This window comes from Anabrus simplex, chromosome 5, assembly GCF_040414725.1.
Source record: "Anabrus simplex isolate iqAnaSimp1 chromosome 5, ASM4041472v1, whole genome shotgun sequence".
Lineage (NCBI taxonomy): Eukaryota > Metazoa > Arthropoda > Insecta > Orthoptera > Tettigoniidae > Anabrus > Anabrus simplex.
Genome location: NC_090269.1, coordinates 370,322,098 through 370,335,490, shown reverse-complemented (window position 1 = coordinate 370,335,490; position 13,393 = coordinate 370,322,098).

Sequence of the window (13,393 nt, the reverse complement as noted above, 5' to 3'; positions counted from 1 at the left end):
TTCACCTCCAGGCAAATGCCGGGAGAGTTCCTTGTCTTAGGCCACGGCCGATTCCTTCCACCTCCTTACCCTATATCACTCTCCATCACTCATTTCATCTTCATTACCTACTCAACTGAGGTTGACGTCAGGAAGCGCATGTGTCCTTAAAAATATGCCATATAATTTAATCTCACCCCTTCCCCGGCCTCGTATCTGGAAACGGGACTAAGGTTTAGACATACAGATGGTGTAGGTGTGAGGCTCAACTTACAAGGACGCGCGTTCCTTTTATATTTTTTAAGTCCTAACCATGCTTACAAAATCATAAAAGTGTACAGCATTTTGTTCAGAGAACTTAGGAGAATCTAATGCAATAAAAATGAATTTTGGATCCTTTCAAATTCCTTTAAGGTGGCCACGCATTTTAGAAATAGCTCTTATGATGTTAAAAGTACTTCTTCAAGTTTTGTCCGCTCGTGTAGCAGCTAAGGCGGTTTGGTACAGTATTTGTCTCCTGTGCTCAAGATGAACGGATTGATTCTTGACATTATTGTCCGGCATTCAAGAGTGCTAACATGCGTGATGCCCGAGTAAGTATTTTTACAACACGCTAAATAAAACAACAATTTTTTTAAAAAAAGATGATACCATAGCAGTAATTTTAATTGTTTTCCTCCCTACCGGCCGAAGTTAGAGTAACTGGGGAATCGAATTTTCATCTAGGTGTTAACACAGTTCATTATTGAATATTACTCGATTAACGTCCCAAGAACCATTTACTAAAGTCTTCGAAGACGCCGAAGTGGTGGATTTTTATCCCACAAGAATTCTTGTACCATGCGGTAAATCTACAGGCTTTGTTTAACCAGCCTATTCCAACAATAATCCTATCTGTTACCACTATATTATCTATAAAACAAGTGGCCACATTGAGCCCTTATTGAAGTACTCCTTTAATTGATCATTCATTTATTGAGAGTAGAGGTAATATTTCATTTTATTGAGTCTTGGTAACTTGCAGGGACGAAGACATCGGTTTCAAAATCTCAACAGGAAGCTTGGAGCCGAGGATCTATATGATCGCAAGCGTATTAAGAAATGGGGATTGCTACACGACGCACCCGACCTTCACGTGTTTGCTCTAGAACAAGGAAATGATGGAAGGCAATGGCGTGGACCAACGGACCACATTTAGGAAGCCCAGCGCGAGGCTAGGATATCATACGACATGAGTTTGAAGTGAGCGTCGGTGACGCGATGATTTGTACCAATGAAAATATAGCACCATCTCTATATTGGCTATACATTGGTTAAAGCGAGAGATGGCCCTGAACGAGCGTAGGACAAAGTGTGTGGAGGCGACTCTATAAAAGTGACCAGCGCGTGGGTTAGCTACCCTTATTCGGTCGGAGTCTTCGAAGTAGTAACGTTGTGAGAAGAAGTATACTTACAGCGAGTGCTGAGTCGGGTATTATGTGTCTTGATCGTGTGAAGACTTTCCAACATTTAGCTCAATACGCTCAGACTTCACTTAATTACTCATGATTTAGGGGCGATCTAAGAATATTTGTAGGCATGGGGGCCTGTAAGAACAATGCCAAGATAATAACTTCACCTTTACGTACTAACATTTCTGGTGGAATTGGACTGTGAGGCATTGGCATTTTGCCCCTAACCCCATGGCCAACTCGCCCAGTTGTTTATTTTAATAAACATGTTTTCCTGATGTCATGCCTCGCCTTGTATCGTTTACAGCTATTAGTTGACCCCGTCTTGTCCATGTTAGATATATGCTCCCCATCAAATCCAGGGTGTAGTTTTTAAGTTATATTTCATAGTTCGAACTGAACCACGACTGAGAGCGGCTGACTAGTCTGGGGCAGATTACCTTGATGGTAGAAACGGGGACAACGTATGGTTTAGAGACGTGTCACGAGTAACATGGTATGACAAATGGTTGGATGCTTTTGAGAGGACCGGGCGAGTTGGCCGTGCGTGTAGAGGCGCGCGGCTGTGAGCTTGAATCCGGGAGATAGTAGGTTCAAATCCCACTATCGGCAGCCCTGAAAATGGTTTTCCGTGGTTTCCCATTTTCACACCAAGCAAATGCTGGGGCTGTACCTTAATTAAGGCCACGGCCGCTTCCTTCCAACTCCTCGGCCTTTCCTATCCCATCGTCGCCATAAGACCTATCTGTGTCGGTGCGACGTAAAGCCCCTAGCTTCTGAGAGGAAGATATTAGTATTCAGTAATTAATCAGTTTATACACGAGGGTTAGTTTTTCAGCAAGGGATCCCACCTCTACCGCCTAAAGGGCAGCGTTCTGGAGCGTGAGACATTTGGTCGGGGACAAAAATGGGGAGGACAACCAGTACTTCGCCCAGGTGGCCTCACCTGCTATACTGAACAGGGATCTCGAGGCGCATTGGAAGGGATAGGCAAGGAAGTGGAAAGGAAGTGGCCGTCGCCTTAAGTTAGTTACCATCCCAGCCTTTTTCTGGAGAAGTATGAAACCACGGAAAACCACTTCGAGGATGACTGAGGTGTGAATCGAACCACTCTACTCAGTTGACCTCTCGACGCTGAGTTGACTCCATTCCAGCACTCGTACCACTTTTCAAATTTCGTGGCGGAGCCGGGAATCGAACTCGTGTCTCCGAGGGTGGTAGCTAATTACACTAAACACTATACCACCGTGGCGGACTGAGAGAAAGATATTCCATACACAACAGGCCCACTTTGTAAAATAAGAATATGGAGAAGGCAATAAAATAATGAAATATACTCCATCCCCAGATTAAAGCGAGACTGAGAGGTAGGCTGGGCGTGTGGTAGGGATGAGGGATAATGGGCGGTAATCCTGGTGGACAAAGAGTATGAGGTCGACCGAGAAATGGGTGTTAGATGGAATCGCATTCTCATGCAGGAATTGCGAACTAATGGCACAAGATCGAGATAACTGGGAGAATATTTTGAAGGAGGTTCTCAAGGACTGTACAGCAACAGAATAAGAAAAACAAGTTTCTACGAGTCAAGAAACCTACAGATTTGGGCCCGCAAACTTGAAAGCCAGCACTCTAACGTCTGAGTCCCTCAGACTTGAGCACTTGGGTAAGGTCTTTTTAAGTTCATATGCAAAAGTACGTAAATCCTAATGGATCGTTGTATGATCCATCCTACTGTATGTCCTCTGCTAGATGATCAGCACGGCAGCTGAGCACCACCAGAGATTACGTGGTTACAGGGAAAACACAGAAACCAATGGCAGTACCAAAATGAGGCTTAAGAGTGATGTAGTTTTCCATTGCTTTCCTTGCTGGGCCAGAAAGTACAGTTACAGCACGATCGTCGCTATGATCGTCATAACATTCGAACGCTTTAGTAACAACAGTTGGCTGTACAACGGACCTTCACAGACAGTGCTCATGGCGATGATGGGATAGAAAAGTGCTAGGAGTCGGAAGGAAGCGGTCGTAGCATTATTCAAGGTACAAACCCAGCATTTGCCTGGATTGAAAATGGGAAACGACGTAAAATCATCTTCAGGCCTGCCGACAGTGAAGTTCGAACCCACAACCTCCCGAACGCAAGCTCACAGCTGAGCGGCACTAACCGCAACGCCAACTCGCTCGGTAAAACGCATTAGTCATGCTCCGAATGCCATTAACAGCATCATCCATACCTCAGCCTTTTCTACACTGCCACAGTAATAAACGAGACTGAGAATTCGGTGAAAGCTACATTTTCCTTGTCCTGTGGCAAAAGACAGATGCTCAAACATTGTATCCATCAAGAAATAACAACAGGAGCATTATGCGTGTTGTACCCTCAAACATCTTTTACATTTTCAATGAAAGGAAGAGCGAATACATTACACCTTTCTACTGTATAAACCATTCAACTATTCCTCGTACGAGATCAGGGACGGTATTTTTTATCAAAAAGAATACAGAGAGTTTTAAAATGGGAATAATTTGAGGTATAAATATCAAGTGAGTACAGTAACATATTTCAGTCGAAATAAAGCTAGGCTTGCCAAATTTCAACAGAAACGTACTAACGAGAAGAAACTTGACTTCTTCAGTCGTTGCAAACTCAGACCTCATCTGTTTAATGATTACCTTGAGATGAATTCTAACTGAAACATTTCATTGCTTCGATGGCACTTAGATTTGTCTCTAATATAGCAAATAACATAAATGGTTTATAAAACTCTCCCTTGCATTCTCCATGTCTTTGTGGTTGAAAACTTAATAAAGAGCTCGATAGCTGCAGTCACTTAAGTGCATCGAGTATTCAGGAGATAGTGGGTTCGAACCCCACTGTCGGCAGTCCTGAAGATAGTTTTTCGTGGTATCCCATTTTTGCACTGAGAAAATGTTGGGGCTGTACCTTAACTAAGGCTATGGACTCTTCCCGCCCACTGCTAGCCCTTTCCTCTCCCATCGTCGCCATAAGACCTACCTGCGTGGGTGCGTCGTAAAGCAACTTCTAAAAAACCTGATCTTAAGATTCGCCAGGGAAAAAAGTGAGTACAATATTGTCACTTGTTTGCTTCAGTGGGTCCGACTCACTGGCTGAATGGTCAGTGTTGAGGCATCGGTTCAGAGGGTCGCGTGTTCAATTCCTGGCCGGGTCGGGGATTTAAATTGCATCTGATTAATACTTCTGGCTCCGGGACTGGGGTTTCCGTTTGTACCAACACTTTCCTCTTAATATTCAAACAACACACTACACCACCAACCACAAGAGAAACTCGCAATAGTGATTATATTTCTCCATATAGGGTTGGCGTCAATAAGGGCATCTGGCCGTTAAACGGGATCAAATAAACATGCGCGACAAAGTTCGCACCCGCGACCCCACAGATGCGGGAAAAGAGGTAGAAAACGATTCACTTCAAGTAGGTTTTCAAAACACATCTCCCAAATACGTTGCCTTTGCATAGAATTTAGTGAGTTCATATGCCTTATCAGTTCCCATGTAAATCTTTTATTATTACAAAGTGACCTTAATATTAAGGTGCATGGTATGAAAATGGGAAACCGCGGAAAACATCTTTAGGGCTGCCGACGGTGGGAGTCGAACCACCACCTCCCGAATGCAAGCTCACAGCAACGCGACCCCAACCGTATGACCAACTTGCTCGGTAATTTTTATCGCTAGGAGCAAACCCGTTTAATTACGGATTATACGGACACCAGCTTAGATGAAATCGAACTGGAGGTATACGAAGGTTTAAATACTAATTTTACCGGGCGAGTTGGCCGTGCGCGTAGAGGCGCGCGGCTGTGAGCTTGCATCCGGGAGATAGTAGGTTCGAATCCCACTATCGGCAGCCCTGAAGATGGTTTTCCGTGGTTTCCCATTTTCACACCAGGCAAATGCTGGGGTTGTACCTTAATTAAGGCCACGGCGGCTTCCTTCTAACTCCTCGGCCTTTCCTATCCCATCGTCGCCATAAGACCTATCTGTGTCGGTGCGACGTAAAGCCCCTAGCAAAAAAATACTAATTTATAATGTCAAACTAATTTCTGCTCCTTGGATGAATGGTCAGCGCAGTGTTGTTCGGTTCAGAAGGTTTTGGGTTCTATTCCCTGCTTCATCAGAGATTTTAACCTCAAATGGCTGCCGGGAGACTGGGTTTCTGTACTCTCGCCAAAATACCTGCAACTCATGCACAGCACACAAAACAATATCTTCCACTACAGTAACACGCAGTTTCCTATTCATGGCAGATGCCGTCCACCCTCGTCGGAAGGTCTGCCGTACAATTGCTGCACCATCCTACAAATAGCCACACGAAATTATTGTTAATAATTGCAATCCATATATGGTCCCCTAACCGTTAGGGTGAGAAACGTAACTGCTTAGGTGAAGTCATCATTATGCTACAGAGAAATTTACGGGAAAGCTCAAAATATAACCCACAAGTCTCGGATCTGGTCCACCTCTGTGGTGTAGTGGTTAGTGTGATTAGCTGCCACTCCCGGAGGTCCCGGGTTCGATTCTCGGCTCTGCCACAAAATTTGAAAAGTGGTATGAGGACTGGAACGGGGTTCTCTCAGCCTCGGGAGGTCAACTGAGTAGAGGTGGGTTCGATTCCCACCTCAGCCATCCTCGAAGTGGTTTTCCGTGGTTTCCCACTTCTCCCCCCATGCAAATGCCGGAATGGTACCTAACTTAAGGCAACGGCCGCTTCCTTCCCTCTTCCTTGTCTATCCATTCCAATCTTCCTATTCCCACAAGGCCCCTGTTCAACATAACAGGTGAGGCCACCTGGGCGATGTACTGGTCATCCTTCCCAGTTGTATTGTACCTGTCCAAGGCTTCAGTACATAAAAACGTTACCGTGGTTTATGAATATTATATTAGAATGGAGCACCTCCAATGAGCTTCGAATTCAGCCCGGTTATCGAAGTCTAACTTTCCCCTACTAGAATGATTCGCTAGCTGAGTCGGTATAGCATTTCGGGTCTGACTGGAGCGTCCGATGGGGCGATACTTTTCTAATAATCTCTATAGTAGGGGAATATTAATTATGAGAGGAACACTAGTTCATTACTAATGAGAAGAGAAACAATATCTTGTATAACAATTTTACTATACTAGTGAAACACATCTTTTAACATGGACATGCCATACAACGCACTTTACAAATGTTATTTAGATTGATCCTGACGTCGTGAATCTTCGTTGGTCTCTCTCTACACATCATTCGACGTTAAATTATTTAAAATTCAAGGAAGCCTTTCCTCTTGAATTATTTACACTATTTCAAACTTAGAGAGGCGTTTCCTCTTTCACTGTCTCCTGGAATGAACTCAGGATCTTCTGAGACAGGGTATATTTAACCTGGAATTCCCTGCACGCTGTAAATAATTAAGGAAAGAAATTGGCGGGATCCTTCCTTTAATGCACATTGGAATCTATGCGACGTTGGTAATATTTAAATTGACGCACGTAATCGCTGTACCGAGAGGAATGAACCAACTACTTGTATTCCGTTCCCTTTCAATGAAGCAAACACTTTACTTCATCCCTTTGATGGGCTCGTAAATCACCCAGCTGTGAGTCGCCCACGACCCACTTCCAAATAGCGGGCCACTGGGTCCTCTCATACAATTGCTTCACGGCAAATAATCTCACTTCTTTCCTTCCTAGCCACAATGGCAGCACATTAAATATCGGCTCTAAATCTGGCCGTAATCGTCATCTTCGTAGCACGGTATCCACTTCGCACATATTAATAACAGATTCCAGGGGAACTTTAGATTCCTACTTCACAATATACATTAGGGCTAAAGCCTGCCTTGCCCCCCGCTCCTCCTCTCGGTACCTCGAATACAATGCTATTTAATGATGAACCCCTGCCACACGGGTCCGAATTACATCACGCACTCACGAGCTAAATAATTCAACGATATATACCCCAATGCCATGTCTACATCCGTTGATTCAGCAGCCTTAATTACTAGTTAGGAGGACTCCCTACCAGGTGTGAAGTGCAAAAATATAGGTCAATTACTGAGAGATCTTTGATGACTCATATTTGCTATTGAGAAGACGATAACTGGGGTCATTTTTACAGAATATTTAAGCCCTCTTTACTCGACAGCGCTTCACACTTAATTAATCTAAGGTCCTTAGAATTACGTCATGCATTACCAAAAACCCTTATAAAAACTGAAGTAAAATATGGTTGTTGCAAACCATGATGAATGTATTCCATAAAAAAACAAAATGAAATTATTATTATCCGTTTGAAATGGCATATTGGCGATCAATCTTACATCTACATGCAAATTTACTCTATATGTACAATAGGATATGACTTTCAAAGCTACAAATAGTTGGAAATGTACTCATCTTCCGGAAAACCACGAACACAGCATTACAGGAGGGCACGCCCATGTATTTACTCTGCCCTCATGATGCCATCAGCGATGTGAAGTCCTTTGTTGACCAACTGGCAAGTCACGAACATGACGGCTTGATCTCGTGCGAAGTTCCAGACGATCTCTGCTACACCAAGCGAAATTCCGGCAGGCAGCTAGATACCTCATTCACTCCGACGTTCTTGTAGACTCATTGTGTAAATGAGGGGAAGTTATCTCATGTGAATGCAGACTAAATACGTGGTTGGGTCTGCTTAATGACACAAGCATCCCAACCTAACGTCGGTTGTGTTCCTGAATCCCGACATTATTCCCTTTTCATCCACCTATCCTTTTTATTGGCAGCTACTCTAAGTCCTGAAGCTCCACTGGTTCACTTAGAAACGTCACTGGTTAGACCACTAATGTGTTAGCACTTTCATATTACACAACAATAATTCAGGCATACTCTACTGCACTTAGTCATACGTAAGTCGAGCTCTCTACTGCATTAGGGATCGATCTAACTTGGCACTGCCCTTAATCATGCCGACAATGAGCCGTTCATTCCCTTTCCTTATATTTCTCATTCATGTCGAGTATACTCGCTCCACGCACTTAGTTAAATACGTGCATATTTCTGTTAATTGAGCCGTATCAGTTTATGCATATATGAGGCTCGATGCACGACCTCTTCGGCACACGGACAGCGATCATCACGGTTTCGTACCGTTCCTACTATACTTGTTGGCAACACACTGTACGTGCAAACAGCTTACTCAGATTATGGTTATTTCCACATATATTCACAGACTTTAATAAATCACTGCATTACACTGCTCACATTACAGAATGATTTCTTCGTAAAAGACTCACACACAAATCACGACGAACTGGTAACGAACTGATGTTGACCTGAAAATGAACTGGTGGTGTCTGTTACTCAGCTCCTTACTATATAGGCGAGATGCCCTGGTGCTAGCACCGGGGGTAAAACACACCCCCTTCTCAAAATGTGCTCCGGTAATACGCACCGTCGAGTGACGAACAGGATATCAAATTGTAGCTCCTGTATTCCCATTTTCACTGAGTGAATATTATTAAAATATCTTCGTGGATTCTCAAGCAATCTTAAAAGCGTCCTTTTGTCTCTGTCGGTGAACGATGACGAGCGCCAGGGGATACCTTGAGCTGGCTGCACGGTTGGGACCCAACATCTGGTAATCATTAAGACGAGCCCTTGTTACGGAGTAGCTACCGTTCTTTCAATTATGTAGAGCACTTCTCGGTCTCATAATTATGTGTAAAATTCTCTGATTCAAATGAATGTTTGCACGTGACCCGCCGTCGAGTATTTTGCGATCTATAATAATTATCAGGGGAAAAACAATTGAACTCGATGAGTTGGCAGTGGTGAATGAATGAGGGAAATAGGGTATAATGTTAGTTCTCACGTTGGATGTACTCCCTGAGCCCTGCTAGTGACCTAGATTCTCTGTCACGTGATAACGCGTCTCTTTCCGTCTCGCTCGTGGTTGGAGTGAGAGAACTTCGAGTACCAGCGCTCCTGCAATGCCTCGCTGCTAATTACCGACAACTAGAGTTGGGTCGCGCGAGCTGGCATACTGCAAATCGCGGAGCGGGTGGATAAATCCTAACTTGGACAGTTTTTACCGCAGAATGACGCGGAAAACCGCATATTTCAACTCCTGGGTATCATGATATACTATATGTGACATTGTGAACGGTCACAGTATCCCCCGACCCAAAGTCTCACGCTCCAGGTCACTGCCCTTGAGCGGTAGAGGTGGGATCCCTCGCTTAGTCCGAGGGAAAAGGCAACCCTGAAGTCTAAACAGATTAAGAAAAGAAAGAAAGAAAGTCTCGGATATATGGCTGGAACGGACTGTCTCTTTTATTTGATAGGCCCGGGACTCCTTGGAAACAGCCCGACGAACGAAATGGAATTCGGTGTAGGGTGTTCTAAACTTCAAAGGGACTTATGAAAGGCAGAAAGCAGCACTGGCTGAGTCAGTTAATAGAATGACACTCTACATTGTAGGAATTAGTAATATTTCGTAAATGGAGAAATAGGAAGTAAGACATTCTAATGTACTATCCACAAAACGATAGAATACGTGCGATATATTTTAGATAATGATATGGTGTCGGAAATTTGTCCTGCAGAAATTCTGCAATTTGCTAGAAGCAATCGAAGTGGAGTTGTCGCAATGTAACATCCTTACATGCCAACGAACACAGCTGGAATCGAACCCTCTATCGTGGTTACAAAATTATAATGACTAACCCTGTACTCCACTGACATTGGAACGTAATAATAATAATAATAATAATAATAATAATAATAGTAATAATGTCCGCCTCTGTGGTGTAGTGGTTAGTGCGATTAGCTGCCAACCCCAGAGGCCCGGGTTCGATTGCCGGTTCTGCCACGAAATTTTAAAAAGTGCTACGAGGGCTGGAACTGGGTCCCCTCAGTCTCGTGAGGTCAACTGAGTAGAAGGGGGTTCGATTCACTCAGCCATCCTCGAAGTTGTTTTCCGTGCTTTCCCACTTCTCCTGCAGGCAAATGCCGAGATGGTACCTAACTTAAGGCCATGGCCGCTTCCTTCCCTCTTCCTTGTCTATCCCTTCGAATCTTCCCCATCCCCCGCAAGGCCCCTGTTCAGCATAGCAGGTGAGGCCGCCTGGGCGAGGTACTGGTCATTCTCCCCAGTTGTATCCCCCGATCAAGAGTCTGAAGCTCCAGGACACTGCCCTTGTGGCGGTAGAGGTTGTATCCCTCGCTGAGTCCGAGGGAAAAACCGAACCTGGAGGGTAAACAGATGATGATGATGATGAAGACTAATACAAAGCATTTCAAATAACTAATTAATATCTGTAACCGCCCAGCAAGTAACAAAGTGGGAATGCCAGTACTACCTCTAAACTGTTACAAAAATTATCGCTCACCGGGCGAGTTGGCCGTGCGCGTAGAGGCGCGTGGCTGTGAGCTTGCATCCGGGAGATAGTAGGTTCGAATCCCACTATCGGCAGCCCTGAAAATGGTTTCCCGTGGTTTCCCATTTTCACACCAGGCAAATGCTGGGGCTGTACCTTAATTAAGGCCACGGCCGCTTCCTTCCAACTCCTAGGCCTTTCCTATCCCATCGTCGTCATAAGACCTATCTGTGTCGGTGCGACGTAAAGCCCATAGCAAAAAAAAAAAATTATCGCTCGCCCCTGCGCAGGAGTGCCAGCTTAAAGCAAGCAGATGTGCTTCCACATATCCGTTACCCTTCCCTTGGTTTCACTGAGAAGGTACTTTTGTATTAGGTTTCCCGGTGGAACATAATATTTCTGGAACAGCTTACTGGTTTTTTCTTTGCTAGTAGCTTTACGTCGCACCGACACAGATAGGTCTTATGGCGACGACGGGAAAGGCCTAACAGTTGGAAGGAAGTGGCCGTGGCCTTAATTAAGGTACAGCACCAGCATTTGCCTGGTGTGAAAATGGGAAATCACGAAAAACCATCTTCAGGGCTGCTGAGAGTGGGATTCGAAGCCAGTATCTCCAGGATGCAAGATCACAGCCGCGTGTCTCTAACCGCATGGCCAACTCGCCCGGTCAGGTTACTGTTACAATTGGCCTTACGTAGCACCGACACAGATGGGTCTAATAATTATTGTTACTGGCGTTACGTTCCACTAAGTATTTTTTGCAGTTTTTCGGAGACGCTGAGGTGCCGGAATTCAGTCCCATAGGAGTTCTTTTACGTGCCACTAAATCTACCGACAAGAGACTGACGCATTTAAGTACCTTCAAATATCACCAGACTGAGCCAAGGTGGAACCTGGGGATCAGAAGACCAGCGCCTCAACAGTCTGAGCCACTCAGCCCGGCATGGATAGGTGTTTTGGCGACGATAGAACAGGAAAGGGCTAGGAGTGGGAAGGAAGCGGCCGTGGCCTTATTTAAGATACAGCCCCAGCATTTGTCTGGTGTGAAAATGTGATACCACGGAAAATGATTTTCAGCGCTGCCGACAGGGGGGTTCAAGCCCACTACCTCCCGAATGTAAGCTCACAGCTGCGCACCCCTAAACGCACTTTGATGGAATAGAATACATTATCATGTTACGATATGTAACTCCCATCTCTGCAACATAGCAATTTCTGGTCTGGAGTGAGTATTGAGTGAGTGCTTTCAGATGTATTTCCATAAGTCTGTTTTTTCCAATCCAAGCAGACTTCGTATTAGTTGTAGATTGACCGAGCTCGATAGCTGCAGTCGCTTAAGTGCGGCCAGTATCCAATATTCGGGAGATAGTGGGTTCGAACCCCACTGTCGGCAGCCCTGAAGATGGTTTTCGGTAGTTTCCCATTTTCACACCAGGCAAATGCTTGGGCTGTACCTTAATTAAGGCCATGGCTGCTTCCTTCCCACTCCTAGCTCTTTCCTGTCCTATCGTCGTCATAAGATCTACCTGTGTCGGTGCGACGTAAAGCGAATTGTAAAGACAATAAAAAAGAAGTTGGTTCGAACCCCACTGTCGGCATCCCTGAAGATGGTTTTCCGTGGTTTCCCATTTTCACACCAGGCAAATGCTGGGGCTGTACCTTAATTCAGGCCACGGCCGCTTCCTTCCAACTCCTAGCTCTTCCCTGTCCCATCATCGCCATAAGACCTATCCGTGTCGGTGCGACGTAAAGCAACTAGCAAAAAAAAGAAAAAAAAAGTTGTAGATTGGATTACTGCACTTGCTTCAATCGTATGAACCATAGTGTTCCATTCCTCTACGTGATACAATATTGCACTATATTAGCACAACAATTCGGAGAGAGAGGGGCAATTGCACGCATCTAAGGCAAAACATCTGTATAAAGTACTATGGTGGATGCAAAATTTCTACAATACTCTAGTATGATATGAAATATAGTTAGGAATACGGAATGTGGAATACAAGTACACAAGTAGTAAAGTTTCCGGGTCTTCTATCAAAATATACGAATTGGTTTTGCGTACCATTACCCACCCATGTGGGGCAATGGCACGCTTGTACTTCTTTCACCACAGAAGACAAACATCGTTGGTGGTGTTCCTCCGCGGCAACCCTGACACTACTTCTTCCGTGTAATCATCATTATCATCATGTTGACAAAGTTCATCGTCACATGTATCGTCTGACGAACTGTTGTTGTCTTGAAAAAGTACCTTCTTTGTCTTCTTCATTTTCTTGAATTTGCAACTCGAGTCTTCTTCACAATATGTATAATCGTTTCTTACTCTTCTTTTCAAACTCCTCAAATGCTAACTTTCCGGATGTGGCTGTCAAAATTTCAGAGTGCTGCTTAGGCCTAGACCTTCGTGTTTTCGCACAAAATGTCAACGCTCTGATAGGGAGAGGAGAGAAATTGATACAAAAACAATTCCGTTTTCCTTGCAGAAATTAAAGGAGGAAAGTGATGTGTGACTCGAAAAGAAGAGTTGAATTGTTCACTGATGATTGCGTGTGTGCAGCGAAATGCTTGAG